The sequence below is a fragment of the Mus musculus genome, chromosome 4 (genome assembly GCF_000001635.26).
Source record: "Mus musculus strain C57BL/6J chromosome 4, GRCm38.p6 C57BL/6J".
Classification (NCBI taxonomy): domain Eukaryota; kingdom Metazoa; phylum Chordata; class Mammalia; order Rodentia; family Muridae; genus Mus; species Mus musculus.
Window position 1 is genome coordinate 91,349,136 of NC_000070.6, and position 19,694 is coordinate 91,368,829.

Below are 19,694 nucleotides of genomic sequence, written 5' to 3' on the forward strand. Positions count from 1 at the left end.
AAAGTCTTCGGTTTTAAATAGCAATCAACAGCATTAGGAGCTGGGAGCTACTGGGATTGACATTTCTCGATCTGGTTCCAGCACATAACAGTATTAATACTTAACAACATAATGTTCAGAATGTTAGCCAGATCAAAAAGCAGGAAATGTCTAAACCAGTACATTTTTTGAAAACTGAAAGAAATGAATTCTACCAAAATATCAAACACTGAACCACGGACAGAAAAGCAATGAACGTACATCCCTGGCTACCACCCCCTCTGCTTTAAGAAAAAGATTTTGGGGGGCATTTTCTTCTTCAACCACCAGGAGTCAACACATGTCTGACAACAGTTTTGATGACTGGCACCTCACTTCTCTCCTTTCCCATCTAGTCCCATGACTAAGGGGGGCGGGGGGAGAGGCTCCACGGTGAGGCTTTTTTTAAAACTGCACCCATGCTCAACGACTGACAACGAAGATGGAGATTCTATAGACACCCACAGTACCATTTAGTCAATTTCTATTTAAGAAACAAAATAGGACAATGAAACCAATATAGGAAAAAAGAAAACGCTTAGGTGAACTACTCCAAGGTGCATTTTTAGCTCATGTGACCTTCCAAAGTGCTCCTTGTATGTGTAAGCCGGTGTGTGGGCATGTGTGTATTTATAGAAAGTAAGTGTTGAGAGGACTATAAAAAATGTGCATAAATCACAGAACATTCACACTTTAAGATTAGCCCACAGCCTCAATTTTTAGGTAAAGAAAGCAATACCTAAGATTTGGACCAATGTAAAAGCTGCCAGCAACAGAGCCAAGCCCAGCATTCTCACCTGCAAGGATTCCAATTCCATGCTTACGCACGCATCTCGGCCAGGATAGACACACACACAGAGCCTCGAGTGTGCCCAGCAGGGACCCCACACTGAGCTCCACCTGACCCCACACCATACCCTTCAATTTCTTCCTTAGAGAGATGAGATGAGCTGTGCCCTGCAATCCTGATTCGAAGTTTCCATTTAAGGTTCAGGTGGGCCTGGCCTTGCTTCTTACAAGAAGTCAGCATTCTACCCCAACAGTCCTCAAAATACAGGCCAAGAGCCCCTCCCTGTGATTCCCGGGTTTAAAGTTTTGTGGCGTAAGGATCTGGTAGCAATGGTGCTTTTGAAAGACAGCATCTCATTTATATAGACCTGGCTGCCCTAGATACCATCCATCCACCCTACCCGCCTCTTCTGGGTGCTGAGACTAAAGGTATAGACCAGCCTTCCTGAGACATCTTCAATAGGTCTAGGAAAACTAGCAAAGTTGTTTTTCTTTCAAGGAGGCTTCTGAAGGTTCTAGATATGTGACCTTTGCTTCTGCATTCAGTTTGCTGCCATTGGAGAATGAAATTCTATTGTGGCCAGAGTTAAAGGGGTTAAAAAATGCAAAACTGTGCTATCCTTATCACTTTTGTCTTAGGAAAGAAAAAATATATACACATGTCCCTCATTAAAAAAAAAATCTGTTAATAAGTACTGAGCTTATTTTTTCCTAATAGTATTAAAAGTTTTCTTAGTTACTAGTATAGCAAATATTGACTAATATAGCCTGCACAAACAAAAGGTCCTTGATATACATAAATTAAGTATATTAAAAATCCTGTGGGGGGCTGGAGAGATGGCTCAACGGTTAAAAGCATGACTGCTCTTTGAGAGGTCCGGAGTTCAATTTCCAGCAACCACATGGTGGCTCACAGCCAACTGTAATGGGATCTGATGCCCTCTTATGATTGTCTGAAGACAGCTACAGTGTATTCACATACATGAAATAAATAATAAATCTTAAAAAATAAAATTCCCGTGGCTCATGCATCTTTGCATAACTTGTAACCAAATACTCTTTGTTTATAGTGAATTCCTTTAACACACATAAACCTTAGACTGCTAAGTGTTGCTTTTCTGAGCGACTAATAAACTAACTTGCACGCAAAAATAAAAACTGACCAAATGGTCTCATCTTCTTTGATGAAGAAAAGAAAAAGGCATTACATAGAGCCATCACAAAAGCTCTCATGCTACGCACACCGGTTATAAAAATGCCCGGGTGTTTTGTGGGTCTCTTGTAAGTGCAAATGACTAGAAGAAGAACTTCTTCATATGTATTTGGTGAATCCAGTCATCCGCCAGGGCTTTGTGGTACAGAGCCTTTCAGTACATTCTCTTCTCTTCTGCTTCCCTTACCCCAGCTACCCCACAGAACTCTCTTCCAGTCTGCTTCTGACACAAGAAGGGTTGTGATGGTATACACTTTTAATCCCAGCATGTCTGGGGCAGAGGCAGGAGGATCTCTGTGAGTTTGAAGTAAAGCTGGTCTACAGAGTTGAGTTCCAGGCCAGACAGGACTGTATAGTGAGACCCTACCTAAAAAGTAAGGAAAAGGGAGACAGGACTAGAGATGCCGCAGTAATTAGCAGCCCGGGCAGCTTTTCAGAAGGACTCGGGTTTTATTTTCACCACATACAAGGAAGCTTACAACTGGCTGTAATGTCAGTCCAAGTGGACACAACATCCTCTTCTGGCTTCCTTGGACACTACACCCATGTGATACACAGATAGACATTTAAATAAATAAATATGTATGTATATGTGTATGTGTATGTATAAACATATACAAAATATATGTATGTACATATATATACACATATGTGTGTATATACATATGCGTAAACATATGTATGTATGTATATACACACACACACACACACACACATATATATACACCAAACATAAAATCTCAAAATTAAAAATAACACATTTTTAAGAATCAAGTTTTTAAATATGTCAAAAGTATATCATATTTACCCTGCTCCGACAACAAAACGAACTCCGTTTACATAAAGCCTTCTAGAAGTACCTCCCATCCACCTAGTCTCAAGATTCTTTTCCCTATTAGTTCAGCAGCTATCCTTAAAGGCCCCTCCCATAGCCATCCCCTGTGGCCTAGACTCAACACTCAGCAGCATCCACATCCTGCTTCTTCTGCACTTCCAAACCTGGACCAACCCCAGCTCACCAAAGGCCCTCAAGCACTACTCAAGGAAAAACCAGCAATCTACTGAAATGCCCTGAAAATGACAAGAAAAGTCACCTCTTAAGTAATTAATGATTCTATTTTATACATTAAGGAATATATAATATAAAAATCCCAATTACAAAATTATATGAAAGAGTTGAGTTTAGAACTCTTCTAACTTGTATCTGAGATTTTATGAATGATTTGAGTACTTCAAAGCAAGTATATGCATATATGGTATGCTTTACATATTCTGGAAGGCTGTATGTAAATGGAGTTTTGTTTTGTTGTAGGAATGTAAGATTAAGTATGAGACATATATGACATGCTTAAATACTTAATTCCTAAAAAAAAAAATATTTGATATTTTAAGTCTGTGTATACGAGTGAGGAAAAAACAAATATTTGAACACACAGATGTAGATCTTTCTCAAGGCTGAACCTTCTGTTTTTTACATTACCTCACAGAGAGCCACTTCTTTCTAGATGACTGTACAACAAGGATAAACCCTAATTAACAACTCAGCTCATAGTCACTCTATTTTACTATCTCACAATTCTCTTAATAAAAACATCTTATATAAGAGAATAAAAACATACATTGAAGCTATCATTGTTTCAGTAACAGTACCATTTGTCTGTCTGTCTGTCTACCTATCTATTTGCTGCTGCACTGCAAGTCGAGTTGAGACTCCGTTAAAATGATAACATTCCCACTTAGAAGAATAAAATGGAAGTAAAACTGAGAAAGGAGACAACCACCTAATTGGAAAGCTTTTTTTTTTTTAAATTTAAAAATAAAGATTTATTGGCATTCAGGGCCTTCTGGTTTAAGACAAACCACATATGAACAGAAGAAATATAGCTAAATTGCTACAAGCAAGGGCCAAAACACCCAGGTGGCTACTAATTAATAGAAAGTCACAAACATCTCTTTCAAGTTTACAGTTTGCAAGCGTGGATGTTAACAGGAGATATGATTTGCTAAGCTAAATAAAAGCCTTCATTAACAAGAAGTGACAGGATCACAACCCTGCTGCTGATAAACTGCCAGCACACCGGAGGCATCAGAGAAAGGGCTGCCCATGTAACACATTACAGCTTTAAAATGAGGTGCTTTAGAGCACACGGTTGTGACAGGGTCGTCCTACAACATATGTGGCTGCTATGTGGGCTGTGTGTGCACTCATGTGTGTACCACGATGTACAGCATGAGAGCCCGGCGACCCCCTCAGACCTCAGCTCCCGTCTACTTCCAGAGACTCGGTGCTGTTCAGAAAGCAGCCCTTCTTCCAACAGCAAAGGAAGCTCTCAAGGCTACCGAATGATTGGCCTAGAAGTCACAGGGCTACTAAGTGATTAGCCAGAGGTCATCCCTGGAGCCTGCTGCATATTCCTGGCAAATACAACCTCTTCAGTCCAACCCTGAAGCAGTCCATATTTTTTTAATACAGCATGGTTTGAAGCCGTATAAACAGTCATCAATTCATGTAAAGGGCAAAGTTTCAAAGTACTTATCCGTTACACAAGTCCTCTTCCTGTGTGGCTCAGGTAAATTGTTAAAACTCACTACTAGCTAGGAGATTACAAATGGAGAGAGTAAGGCTTTAATTATTCCCAGGGATGGATGAGATGAACAGTGCTGTTAACACAAAAGTCACTTTAAAATATTAACCTACACAGAAACTAGCATTTAATTATTATCACATGGTAATAAATGATGTTCCTTTAAAATATAGAAATGCTCAGTAGTTTAAATATCAAGGGCTTTATTAACGGTAATTAATCAGTTATATGTATTGTAAGGCTGGCTTTATAATAAACAGAATAACAAGGTTGAATATGCCATTTTAAAAAATTACATGACATATTTACCTTTATTTATGCAACTTTACAACATTTATTCATCTATTTATTTATTACTTTAAGAAACAGAAACTGGAGCTGGAAGACATGCAGCTATTAAGAGCTCTGGCTGTTCTTTCAGAGGACCTGGGCTTACTTCACAGCATCCACATGGCAGCTCACAATGGTCTGTAACTCCAGCTCCAGGTCTATCCTTCCCTGACCTCTATGGGCACTGCATCCATGTGGTTCACAGACATATAGGCAAAATCCCCACACACATAAAATAAATTAAACAGAACTTACTATAATAAAGAAATACTAGGCCCAAGGAACAAGACTGAGCAAGAACCAGAATCCTCGATGTGTCGGGGACTGCGACTCTATTCAGACTCTAAACACAAGGTCAGCGGGATTCAGAGTCAAGGAGCCTAGACAACGGAACTGGATGAAACTTTATCTCAAAGGAGAAAAGTTAAGAGCAAAAGGCTTAGGGTGTGGCTCAAAGATGGAGCCCTTGTCTATTGCTTAGCATGAGCAAAACCATAGGTTCAATCCTCGGTACCAAAAGCAGAATTAATGGTAAAACTTTCAATATAGGTGAAGGGCCTGCCTAGCATGTAAGGAATGTCCTAAAAATTCAAATCAATTAGTTTCTCATTAAAAACAGTCCAGACACCCAGGGCAGCTAAAGCCTGCTGCCCCCAGATGCTCCTTCCTCACCTGTCCCCAAGTCCCACCTTGTATACTCGGGCCACAAATAGCACTTCAACTTCTCTTCCCTCTCTAAAAATTCCAGGAAGAGTAGCAGTTAGTGTGTACAGCTTCAGTGGCTTCTTTCTGCACTCCTAAGGAAAACAAGCCTGGAACTGATAGAATAAAGTCCAAAAGATGGCATATCCATGTTACATCAATTACAGATAGCATAAACTAAAGGAACCCAAAGGTTTGATTTCCTTCCAAAAACAACCAGGTAATATTTAAAACAAAACAAAATAAAACAGAGTTTGACTTATCTGAGGAAACTAAAAGCATTTCAGGTAAATAGGATGCTCCAATAAGCAGACCAGGAAACTACTTTAAGATACCATGTTACACACTCACTGTACTGTTTGCGTCTACGCTCTGTGCATAAAGGAAGTCAGATGAGGATTTGTTTTCTGGTTCTCCTTTCTTCCTTGTCATTTCTGACTGCTCAGAAATGCTCTTAAAGACAGACATACATCTTAAAGAATCCTTTAAGATTCACAGAGTGAACAAACATCACTCTAGTCATTTTAAGGCAAATGTATGAACAGGACTGTGTATGAGCAGTGAAGAATGTCCTTAATATGTATGAGCCCTGGATTCCATATCCACCGCACACATGCATGTTCAAGAGAAAGAAAAAAAAAAAAAAAAAAAAAAACTGAGTCTTACCAGATTCCTGCAAACAATACTGCCTGAGTCTCTCCATTGCAAGAATGGATTTAAAAACAATTACAAATATATCGTAGCTCCTTTTAACATTAAGTGAATGCTGAGTGGGACACAGTGTTTTACTCTTATTATTATCCAGAATAGATTTCCCCCATACAATATATTCCGATTATGGTTTTTCTCTCCCCAGATCTTCCCAGTTTCCCACCCATCCAAAGCTGCACCCATTCTTTTTCCCACATTAGCATACAAACAGGCATATAATAATAAAATTTTTAAAAAAATTGAAAAATCTAGAATAGAACAAAATAAAATGTGGGGTAGGGGGGGCAAGCCATAGTGCAAAAATATATACAGACACTGAAACACACACTTTCACAAACAGAGAAAACCCATAAAAAAAAAACAAAATAAAAAAAGATATAAGCAAAAGATATACAAGCGGGGAAGAAAAGCCCAGACAAAGCACTGGGAGACAGAAACTTCCAAAAACTACTACTGAGTTCCTTAAGTGTTGGCTGCTTACTGCTGGACATGGGCCTGACCTTTTGTATAGTCACTGATACTCCATTTGGAGAAAACTAATCTTTCCTTTGTAAGTCATCAACTAGAGATAGCTTCTGTGTTAGGGCTGGGGGCTCGACAGCTATTTTCCCTGGGGATTCTCAGAAAGAGGCAGCGGAAATATGCCCTGTGGATGGAAGACATCAAGGAAACCAGGCCGTCTAGACACTTAAGACACTATGGCAGCATGCACAGGGACACACTTTTTTAAAGAAATAAAGTGGCTTGCCAAACAAAATCTGGCAAAGAGAGGGATTGTGAAAAGTCTTCATAAACTAACAATTCCATCAATGGCAAAATCAAACTGTGGCTTATTTGATGAAGTCTTTTAAGCTAAGCAAAAATATCAACAGACATACTTACATTGTTACTGCCTGAATCAGTACCCTGACCAAGCAATTATTAGGAAGCACTGTCTGATGACAGATGCTTTTGATCCCAGCACTCTAGAAGCAGAAGCATACCAATTTCTTGTAAATTGGGGGGCAAGCCTGGTCTATATAGAGAGTTCTAGGCCAGCCAGGGATATACATGAGACCCTGTCTCAAAAGAAAGAAAAAAAGCACTTATTTTACTTCAAAATGGGATACAGTCCGCCTCTTTTCAAAACCATAAGTGAAGGGAAGAAAGGATACAGGAACACAAACCTGACTGCTAGGCTTGGCATTCAATGTATAGTTAGTTAGGAGAGTAACAGCTGCCTGATTGTATTGTCTTTTAAAGGAAAGATGAAAATTGTATCCCAGCTGTTAAAGATTTCAAGGTCTACAGTGGATACAAACCAGGTGTTGCTGAATAGATCTGAGCCTCAAAGTTTACCAGTTAACCAAGAAAAATAAAAATTACAGAATCCCCACCACACCTGATAACTTAGTACCTAGAAAATTTACAACTAAAAGCCTGCCTTTTTGCACAGCCAGAAAATGAGCTATCAGGGAAGAAAAAAATCCAAATGAATGACCTTCGCTGAGCAGCACTTATCAGGTTAGGAGTTCCATGGACTCTTCTTCATTCACAGCGCAAATCATAATTATAAATAATAAATTACACACCTTTTACATGCATTTCCTTTGCAATAAATTCTGAGTTCTATGTCATAGACCCCACCTCCTCAGTACTTAAGGTCATAAAGAGCACACAGTACAAATACAGGTGTTTACGACAAAGATTAACTTTGCACAGGGAACAACCAACCAACCAAAAAAAAAAAAAAAAAAAAAAACTGCCATATATAAAGTAGCAATGTAATCATTTTTAAACTAATACAAATCAAAAGAAAATTGGATCTTCAATCAAAAGAATTAATCATCAAAGAAAAAAAAATCTTAGAAGTCATAAAACCACAAGAAAACCATAAAGCTTAAAACCTACAAAATAGAGCCCTAAAAGAGATGTTTAAATTTATTTTGTATGGAGACAGGGTGCATAAGCAAATTCACGTATGCAGAGGTAAAAAGAGAACTTGTGACCATCTCTCCTGTCATGTGGGCCCTTGCAATCAAATTCAGGCCAATAGACTTGGTGGCAAATGCCTTTTCCAGCTGAGCCATCTTGCCTGTCCAAGAGAAAAGTGGTTTTTTGTTTTAAGTTCTCTCTAGAATACAAAGTTTTAAAAGCTACCAGTAAATTTTTTTAGTTGCCCAAAAAGCATAGTGGCTGTTTTCAAATGTTCACAAGCTATATAATAAAGTGCCAATCAATCTGCCTTGTTTCTTTAAGCCAACAACAAACACTGGGCATGAGAAACACAAAGCATGACTGACGGCTGCAGCTTGAAAGAGAGGCCCAAGGGGGCCTGCATTAAAGGCTTGCTTCTTCCACAAGTGCAGCTAAGAGTGGACCCTTACATGGAAGAGTGACCCTTAGGTCACAGGTGACTTGCTTCTCCTCCTCTTCCTGTTTGCTCCACGGTAATCTTTCAAAGTGTCAGAAAGCTGGAAAATATATCAACCAAAGTAAAACTAACTAAATAAAATTCCTTAAGGAAGAGGAAGGCCAGATGTAGTGGCACACACCTTTAACACCAGAAGGCAGGATACAAAGGCAGGAGTTTCTCTGTGAGTTCAAGGCCTGCCTGATATAGATAAGTGAAATCCAGAACAACCAAGGGTCACAATGAGAGACTTGTCTCAATAACAAAACAAAACAAAACAAAAAAAAAAAACCAACAAAAAAAGCATGAAAAAAATATTTTTCTCAAAAATCTGTGGTGGTCTATGCTAATTAAAAACAATACATTCAGACACCTGAAGAAGTAAAGCTGCCATGTCCTATAAACTAGATGTAAAACCCTTCCCAGCTTTAAATTCTCAACAACTGTTTGAACGTGTGTTCCATCGGGTACTGCCCTAAGTTACAGCTGAGCAGTGTGGAGTACCCTGAGCAGGAGCCCACCTGCTGGCTCTGCTCTACTCTGCCTTCCCACACTGCCTGTTGGGGCAATTTTATGCCAGAGGCACCCTGTTGACCTTATTTACTTTGGTGTATACTAGTTTCACACAGCATACACGGATAACATGCCTACTGCATATGTAAAACAATCCACACTGAAGTGGAAATCAAAAGGCATGCCAGCATGCAGCTACTGCTTCCCGGTTCTAACATGAATTTAATGCTTCCCAGCTCTGGGGTGGGGGGGTGGGGGGGGGTGGAGAGGGTAAAATCACACTGATTCTAATATGATGTAAGACTACAGCTTAATTACAGTTCAAGTAATATTTTCCCTAAAATTCTCCCATAGTGAATCAAATTCTGATAAAAATGCAACTGAAACATTCTTGATATAAGTCTCAAAAACTCTATCATCTGTCTCTGTATTATCTGCATTCTTAACCAGGAGTTGGCAAAGGGAGCCTGAACTTACACTGTAAACAGACCAAGGTGTGAAAACAGATTACGTTGACTCTGCATTCTTTCCCATTCACTGGCACCAACTTTCTGACCATGAAGCTGAAGAACTGCAGAGCTGACCTTGATCCCTCCTGGAGGGGGAGAACCAAGGAGTCTCTTACACCAGGGCTGTTCATCTTGGTTCATGTTTGGACATCCTGTATCTTACTCAACGTACAAACTGATTTTTTTTTCTTTCTTGAAATAAAACAAGTGGTATTTCTAAAAGCCCACCAGATTTAGAACACATTTGTGTCACAAAAGTAGCAAGCTTAAAAAGATCAGGTCTCCAAGAATCTGTACTACAAGGAACAGGGGTTATCAAATGTCACTGCCATTGAGAATACAACATACAGTATTTCAATCTTCTTTCTTGATCTTAACAGCATCCAAAAATAAGTCTGCAGATGATGTCTTCATTCCCTCACTTAGAGAAAACAACCCATAGCCTTCCTTCATACAGTTCCAAAAACTAATTCTGCACGTCAAGATTGCCAGCTGGCACCAGGACGAGAGAGAAAGAGAGAGAGACAGAAAGAGAGAGACAGAGAGAGAGAGACAGAGAGAGACAGAGAGAGAGAGACAGAGAGAGAGAGAGACAGAGAGAGAGACAGAGACAGAGACAGAGAGAGAGACAGACAGAGAGAGACAGAGAGAGAGAGACAGAGAGAGACAGAGAGAGAGAGAGACAGACAGAGAGAGAGAGACAGAGAGAGACAGACAGAGACAGAGACAGAGACAGAGAGAGACAGAGAGACAGAGAGAGAGAGACAGAGAGACAGAGAGAGAGAGAGACAGAGAGACAGAGAGAGAGAGACAGAGAGACAGAGAGAGAGAGACAGAGAGAGACAGAGAGACAGAGAGAGAGAGAGAGAGAGAGAGAGAAGCCTGCAAAGGAATCCTTTCCAGCAGTCACCTAGTCTCAGCCCTAGCATAAGCCTGGGTAGAATCCCAGCCCTAAGGAACAAGCTGTGGTCATTCTCCTTTGAAGTGCTGCAGATTCCAGAAAGCATAAGCTGGTACAGCTGGCCCCACCACTGAAGAACCCAGCAATTAGGATGAAGATAAGGCACAACTGCTGCTGGATGACCCATTTTACCACAAATGCTCACAGCAGAAGTGAATATTCTCCAGACTTTAAAGCTGCCAGTGGATGGCCCTGGCCTCGGGCATCAGAGCCAGCAGGACTGCCAGAGGGAGAGAGAACTTCACTGGGGCAAGCAGAGGAAAAGGGAGTCAGTCAGAACCTTCCTTCCCTGCTCCTATGCTGCTTTCTTGGAGCCTCACACTTCTCACAGGTGATTGCCAAGGGAGCAAATGACAAGGTTCCACACCATGTCATCACTGCTTTCAAGCATCCATCCATCTTCTGACTCAAAAAAACCCCCACTTTCAATGGCTTACTACCTTTTAATTGTTGCTTACAGAATGTGATGATCCTTTTTTGTTATATGTTTGGTGTTTTGTTTATTTAGTTACTGTGCCACTGAATTACGTACTAACCATGTATTCTGCTGCCAGGTACCTACCTTCCTGGGATACACACCAAGTCAAGCATACACAGAGACTCATCTGCTACCCATCTCTCAGCACACTGATAACTTGACTGAGTCTTCGCTGAGCTCTAAGAGGTGGGCAGCAAAGACAAAAACCAAAACCGGTATCTTTGCTGTTTTCAGACCCTAAACGCTGTGTTGTCTATAAAGTTTAAAGTTCCCCCCAATATGCACACAACACTCTTAGAAGTCAACCAAACTCAGATGACTGTGAAAACAGCCAACTCCAACTGAGGGAATAAACCTTCACAACACATCAAGGTGATCGACATACAGGCTGTTCAATCACCTTTCAGAATGAAATATACTATATATAAATGCAGCTACCACCAAAAGGGCATTTGTAGACTGGAGGACAAGAAATGACAGGCTTGAAGAAGCTGCCTAGACATTTGCTCCTGGAAGATGGGGCATTAGGAAGACACAAGGATATACAAATCTCTCCTCCATAAAATAAATGAGCAGTTGACCTATTGTCTCTTGACCTTGAAAGTAAAAGCCCTAAAAAAAGAACCAAAGAAAGATAACCTTTATGAAAGTTTTGGGAAAACAACCGTGGACCAGTGAGATGACTCAACCAGCAGAAAAGGGAGCCAGCCATCCAATGATGTAAGCATGATTAGAATACAAGCTGAATACATGTGAAAGTGGAGAGGACAGATACACAAAGTTGTCCAACCTCCATAGATACTGTGTTATGTACATATGCACACACACACACACACACACACAAAATAATTTTTTGAGGAGAAAAGAGAGCTAGTTTTATTTTTACAAGAAAAGGAAAGAAAGCTTATTTACCAAAGAAAGTTGCTGGTACATACATAATGCTACTGAGACTAAAACTGTAGAAAGGTTGAGCTTTGGACCTGTTCTCAGCCAACAGCAGAATCAGACATTCTCAGCATCTCTCTGCAGCCACAACTTAAAACATAGCAGGTTTTGCGTAAATATTTTTCCCCTATGACTGGCTACTTGGCAAACCAGGGAACAGTCACACATACCACAAAAGAGGATCAAAAGAACAAAAGCCACAGAAAAGGAGGAAGAGACTAGAAAAAGCCACACTTCTGTCCCCAGAGAAGTGTGCAAGAGTCTGACTTGCTTATAGATGCCCAGGACACAAAGATAAATCCCTTTTCCCAATTTCACAGTTTTTAAACTCTTGGGGCCTTAGGTGATGCTTATGGAATTAATATTACCTATCATTTTCTGTCTATTCTCCTAAACAGACAGTTAAGGAATACTGTACGAGTTTCTGCAAAATGCTCTTATCTAAGGACTTGGTGATGTGATGGTGAAAAGTATCATGCAACCTTCCTGGCTTCTGCCAATATAGAAACAAAGGCACACGTTTCAGATACACAGCATAAAAGTACTGAGTACCACCACTCACAAGGACCCAAGTTCCCTCCTGCCTGCTCGGAGGCTCACTCCCAACCTTCTTTACAGAGAGAGAGAGATCACCCTCTGTGCTTTTTGTTTTTGTTTGGGCAAGAGTGTTAAACCTATTCTCAACTCTTCACCAGCACCTAATGGCCCAGACACCCTGCAGGCACCTCAACTATACACTACAGAAAAGATCAAACACAAACAACATTCCCATCTCCAGAATCATTGCATCAAGGAATATAGCTAATTAAGACTTAAATGCTGCTCAAAAGTCAGCTTAGAGTGTATATGTACTAATCAAAAAAATAAGTAGAGTTAATGCAAAAGTCATTTTAAAAATAAAGATATACTTTTGTTCATACTCAAAATAACATCAAAAAATTAGCTACGCCATGTAGGCTGTGCCAATTTTTAAAACTGCCAGCATTAAGCTCCTATTATTCCGAAGAGTTTTTCTAAGATGCTCAGCACAGGAACACATTCTGATTCATCGTTATAACTGGCCTAGCTCAAGTGGCTGCCAGGAGAGCAGAGCTTTGTGGGCATTGTTCATCCTCAGGAGCTGCATTAATGCTGGCTTGATAGAATAGGTCTTCATATCTGTTTGCCAGGCTGAACAAAAAGTTAACTAGAAATCTAAGTGCTTAAAGTCACCGAAGGGAAGGCTCTACACTGACATTTTCTACCTACTTAGCATTCATCTGCATTCATCTCACTAGACATTAACACACACCAAAGTTGCTCTCTGCTATTCAAATCGTGCTATTATGCTCAGGAGTGGATTAATAATATCCACCTTCCTTATTGTAAAATAAAATTACAGCATTGGTCCAAACATGACATGTGGTGCCTCTTCCTAGTTCTGCTGGCGCATCAGCTTGCTCTACTGCACACGAGGGAGAGAGCTCACTAAAGGTGCCCTGCTGTTTCTAAAGAGGGGGAGACGGTGCTGAAGGCTGAAAAGACTAAGGGGAGGAAGAGAGAGGAACATATATAAACCGCACACCTGGTAGCCTGTCCAATCAGCTCTTTTTGAAGCCATCTGAGAGGAGAATGTCTTTTCTAAGCTGACACCATCAGCAATGAGACTAGCAGGAGGCCAGAAGCCTCCTTTACAGGGCTTGTAACATCCTATTAGTTTTCCCAACACCGGGAATCTTCTGCAGAACCCAAAATATCTTTAAAAATAGAGAGAGGGGGAGCATCAGGAAAGAGGATTCTAAGTTCTAAAAGCCCTCGAGGAACGAAGGAAATGGTGAGAAAGAGGCACACATCTTCTAAAAGAGAAACGGCTTTTCAACCAAAAGTTATCGAAAAAGAATAAAACTGGACTTCTCTAAATGAACTAAAAGAGGCAAAGATCTAAATTTTTAATGAATCTAACATAATTCAAAGATTATTTTCAAACATTCACAAAAATAATAATTCAAAAGAATACGAAAATCTTCATAGAGTTAACTTTTTAATCTCTATGGTTCTGGGAGCTATAGTGTCTGTCACAATCAGAAACATCTGCAAAGGGCAGGTCGTGTCCCCGAACTCAACAAAATCATGGTTCATCTTCAGGACGTAGTGGACAGCTGTGTGCTCTGTTGCTGGGTCCCTTCAATTTTCCATGAGGCAATTAATATGGTTATGGATCTTTATATGAACTCTCCAAACTCAGTCGCGAAGACGATGACCCAGAACTTTTATAAGCCCAGTTCTCAATGGTGAGGGGTGCAATTCAGCGGGCAGAGTGTCTGTCCAGCACACACATAGCCTGAAGCGGGGTCTCCAGCACCATAAACACTACAATCCCAGCATTCTGGAGGTGAAGATGTGAGGACCAGATGGTCACGGTCATCCTTGGCTACCCAAAATATCTGAAGGCAGCCTGGGATATATGAGACATTTAAAAAAAAAAATTGTCCAGTGGTGTCGCATACCTTTAATCCCAGCACTCAGGAGGCAGGGGCAGACTAATCTCTGAGATCACGGCCAGCAGGATTACCAAGCAAGAGTTCCAGGACAGCTAGATCTGCACATAGAAACCCCACCTCAAAAAAAAAAAAAAAAAAAAAAAAAAAGGAGAGCTCAGGCAATATTAAATAGCTGTAGGTCAAACTGCCTGTGAGCCATGTGTGGAACAAGCATCCATACACGTGCATTTCTCTTCCTCCCAGCAACATTCATTTAGTCACAGAAGATACTCGTCAGTGAGTGAAATGTAAGAGCGCCCATCAGAGAGGATGAAAAGGTACGGGAAGGAGAGGACAATAAAGGATCAAATAATTAGTGTCACCTAACCCTGGCTGAGATTAAGAAGCTCAGAGGTAAAGGAGAACAAGGCTCAGAATTATAATGGAGAAGTGCTAATGCACAGGGGTCAAAGAGCACAGAAGGGTGTGGCTGCTTCACATTCATTTACTATAATGGAAGGGATGGAAGGAAGTCCTGATGATTTGGGATGTACAGACAATGAGTCATTCACAGACATGGACCCAAAAGAACACCCAGGTTCTATTAAAAAAAAAAAAAAAAGCAAAAGAAAAAAAGAAAAGAAAGAAAGAAAAAAGCAACATGCAGTAAACAGTACCTGGGGGAGGAAAGGGCTGAATAAACTTACAGACATATGTTGTGTGAATTATTAAATGTGCTGACCCCAACTATAGATTGTGTATGTTACACATCTGGGACTGTTCAGTCCTAGACCCTCCCACACCATGTCACCAGAGGCCACCACAGTAAAGCAGCTAGTGAAATAGAAATGTCACAGTTCTATTTTGAAAAAACGGTTTGAAGGAAGCAAGACAAAGCGTGATCAGTTTCATGAGTATTTTCCCTATCTTACCCAATTCGCTGAATTTATTTCCAAATACACTGTGGCTTATTTGCTTTGAGCAATACCTCCTGTTCTTTCAGATAGACCCAAATGATGCCTGAAGAACAAAAAGCGTCAAGCAGCCTTTAACAAGTGGGCTAGTGGGCAGTTTCAGTTAACTTACATGACAGGGCATCCATCCAGGGCTTGTCATTTGGGTGGGGAGAGAGAATCATGACTAATGTACCCCATAAACTCCACTTTGTGATGTGGGAACTAGATCCTGGCCCCTCTCCACTAAGAGAGCCAAATTCAAACCAAGAAAACATCCACTGGTCATTTTATCGTAAAAGCTCAAGCTTAAGGATTCGATTTCTCACTGAAAGAAGGGAAATTCACATTTTAAAATTTATATTCCTGGAATATATTTTCAAGAAGAACATATTTTAAGCTTTTCTTCCATGCTCATCAGCAATATATTTGTATTATACTCCATACTGAAGACTCCTCTTTGCCTGCTTGCATTTACTTGCCAGCACAGCTGTTGGAATCTACAACTGAGACTGAGCAACTACTAGATCCTTGGACTTTCCATTCACAGCTGACCATTGTTGGTTGGACTATACAGTCACCTGCCTTCCCAGGAGACCCTTTAGCAGCCTGGCCTTGGGATGGCTAGATCAAGCTGGGATGCACTGATTCGTCCAGCTAAATCCTGCGGAAAGGCATGGCTGAGATGACCTCCATCGTATAAAGTCCCCAGGCTCTTCAGCTCACGCTAGCCCTGATCAAGCCTGACGCAGTTGCCCACCCACTGATCCTGGAGGCTGTTCATCAGCAGATTCTGAGCGACAACTCCCTCACTGTATGAACAAGAGAACTGCAGTGGAAGCCAGAGGACTGCCTGGGTTTTACCGAGAGCGTGAAGGGTTTTTTTTTTTCTATCAGCGGCTGGTGGAATTCACGACAAGAGGGCCAATCCGAGCCTATATCCTTACCTACAAAGATACCATGCAACTTTGGAGGACACGGATGGGACCTACCAGAGAATTTCGAGCACGCCATATAGCCCCAGACTCAATTCGTGGGAGTTTGTGCCTCACTGACACCTGAAATGCTACCCGTGGCTCAGACTCCGTGGTTTAGATTGCAGCCTTCTTCCCTGACTTCAGTGAACAGTGCTGGTATGAGGAGGAGGAGGAGGAACCATGGCTGCACTGTGGTCCTGTGCACTACAGTCCAGAGGAAGGCATTTACTGTGCAGCTGGAACAAGAGGCCCCAGACCAGCCTAGTAAAGCCCTTCAGTCCCTGAGAACTGGTCGCAGTGTTCAGCCTTTCTTCTTAGGGTCAGGAGAGGTGGCTGAGGGCACTGTCCCTGTTGGACCCCACCACGCTCTGGAAGGTCTAACCGACCATAGCTCAGCTGCTGCAGTCCAGCTCTATCTACCTCTTCTGTGGAATATTCATGGGTGCTCAGGAAGGATGGTGACGCCTCTTTTTACAAAGGACTGTCCTTCTTCCAGAAAGAGCCTGCCTGTTGATTAGTCAAGAAAATACAGCGCCTGGGTAACCAGCATCCGACCTGGCTCCGTAATAAACTCTGTGCTACCAGGAAAGAACCAACAACAGAAAACAAAAGTCCATACTGAAAATACCCAAGGCAGAAATAAACTGGAGTTTTTGATTTTTCTTTCCTTCCATGAGGGTGGAAAAGAACATAGAGGTGTAATATATGTCTATAGATGTAACATTACAAGTAATATGAACATATGTGAAACCATGTTCAGTCCCAAGCACCAAAAACAGAGACTTAAAGAGGATTTATAAACAGCACAATGAATACCAGAAGTACAGAAAACTAACTTAGAGTGATTGCTTGGCCACTTGTGCAGTCCGCAGAGCAGTTCGCTATCAACATGCTCCCCTTGATCTTGGGGATGAAGACAGTGAGGTGGAGTTCTTTCAAAAATCCAGGACAAGCAACTACACTTAAATTAGAGTCTGCATTCAAGCCTAGTATTTTCCACCTGGCACGGCTAAATAAAGAATTTGAACCTAAGTGACAATAGCTTACTGAGGCAAAGCAACTCAGCAGAAAGCTGGCAGTGAGGAGGCCTTGCATGTGTGATATGTATGGACACAAACAGGATGGGCCCTAAACAAACCAGGAAGAAAACAGCCAAGCTCTGAGCCATTTTAAAGCTACAGGCCCACGGGGATACCTCAACTAGAGACGGGCTTTCAGCTCTGGTCAGAGTACTGCAATTCCAATTTCTAAATTTTAAATAATCCCTCTTCCAAATTTTTTAATAATCAGATTTCAAGCAATCTTTGCCCCAGAGGTCAGGAAGGTAAAAATGCTATGGTATTTTCTCTGTGTGTGCATTTCTCTAGTAAAACAGGCCTTGATCAAATGCTCCCAGATGCTCAGATCCTAAATATTACACAATGCTATTTTATACACTCCACAATAAGGAGATACAGAAAAGCAAAATATTACAAAGCAGCCGGCATCTTTTGCTCTAAGCAAAATCAGTCAAGAAAGTATCTAAGGAAACTTTAAAGTAACTTTGACCATGGGCCAAAGAACGTGAACTAAAATAGAAAATAGCACTCCGAATAAACAGAGTTTATTACCCTCCTGGTGTTTACAAAAATAGAGACTGGTGATATTCTACTATTACAGTCTTTAAAGTTGTTAAAATAATGAAATTCTCACAGCAACAGAACTGTGGAGGAAAAAAAAAGTTAATACAAATATTAATTTCCTCTTTTTAAATAACAGACTGTCTTCCCCACTATTAAAAAATGGTAATTTTAAAAATGTAAAAAGTCTGGCTGGTGGTGGTGCACACTTTTAATCCTAGCAGAGTCAGGTGGATCTCTACAAGTTTGACGCCATCATGATCTACAGAGCAAGCTCCAAGACAGCCAGAACTACAGAGAAACCAACCCTGTCTCGGGAAAAAAAAAAATCTTTTTTTTAAACTTCCTTTCTACAATTTTATAAATTAACTTTTTTGAAACAAACTCTTTAAGTTGGAGGAAAATAGTCATGTATTAATTAAATTAGAGAAAAAGCCAGATATTAATCCCCCACTATTACATTGGAATAGGAAAGAACAGCTACCTCCACTTATAAATTCAAACTGCACACGGCATTGAAACAAAACCTTCAGTGTTTTGTAAACACACAATCATTTACTCTTTAAACACAAATACGTTTATGGAGAAAAATTCCTTTTTTCGAACTAAAAGACTTTTTTTTAAGTGAGAAATAGGGGCTTCCTGTCGTCAAATTGGCTATTAACTGTCAGAAAATGACACTATAAAAATGAACACTATAGATATATAATAGGAAACTTCACATTTAAAAAATAAAACACCACAGTTAATTTGTTGTTAATGAGGTTATAAACTGGTTTTGTTTTAATACCCTGACACTTCTGCATATGACCTTCTTGGCTGTTTCCCATGTCACATTCCTTCCCCAAACCCTTAGATATGAAGATATCTTACCAGGAAACCTGTCACTGCACAAACTATTCAGCAACAGTCAAAAAGGAAACACCAGAGTTAAGAGAGTCAGGAAAACAGATGCATTCCAAGCCCCCCGCACAGTTTCAGAAATTAGCACCCCATCAAAGCAGATTATTTGGATAAATACCATTGTCCAGAAATGTAGGGTCAGTATCTGAGGTGGGTTGAGAATACGCTGAAGACAGTGTTACCACACAAGAATTGCCTTATAGGCTCAAAGACACACAGAATTTTCCCTTGAAATGAGAAATTTTCTTAGTCACCTTACTACAGTGACAGCTATGAAGTACATGGCCAAGCTAAATATCAAGTTAATTTCTAACAAAAATTTTTCCTAAACACTAGTTAAGCCTTGGGATTTTATAATATATAAATTGTACTACTGATTGTGAACGTTGCTATTTAAGCTTACATTAAAACAGTTTTTCACGTGCAAAATTCTTCAAGCACTGTTTTTCAAATTTATATATCTTCTCTTGTCTCCGTCAATGTACATTGCTTAAAATCTAAAAATAATAAACAACTAGCCATAAACCAGTTAGCATCCTGAAGAAAGTGAATGCACAACTGTTCTTCCAAAATGAGAACAATATGCAATGGCAGATTTGTCATTAAACTACAACATGTGGGTTCTGTGAGTATCCTC

The 19,694-nt window shown here is 40.4% G+C and overlaps 1 protein-coding gene and 1 pseudogene across 39 annotated transcripts in view; one reads left to right on the forward strand and one right to left on the reverse strand.

Annotated features, from left to right (window-relative positions):
• Positions 1-19,694, reverse strand: part of Elavl2 (ELAV like RNA binding protein 1) — a 188,576-nt gene that overhangs the window by 137,603 nt on the left and 31,279 nt on the right. The gene's annotated exons all lie outside the window — the stretch shown is intronic.
• Positions 16,136-16,999, forward strand: Gm12653 (predicted gene 12653; annotated as a pseudogene).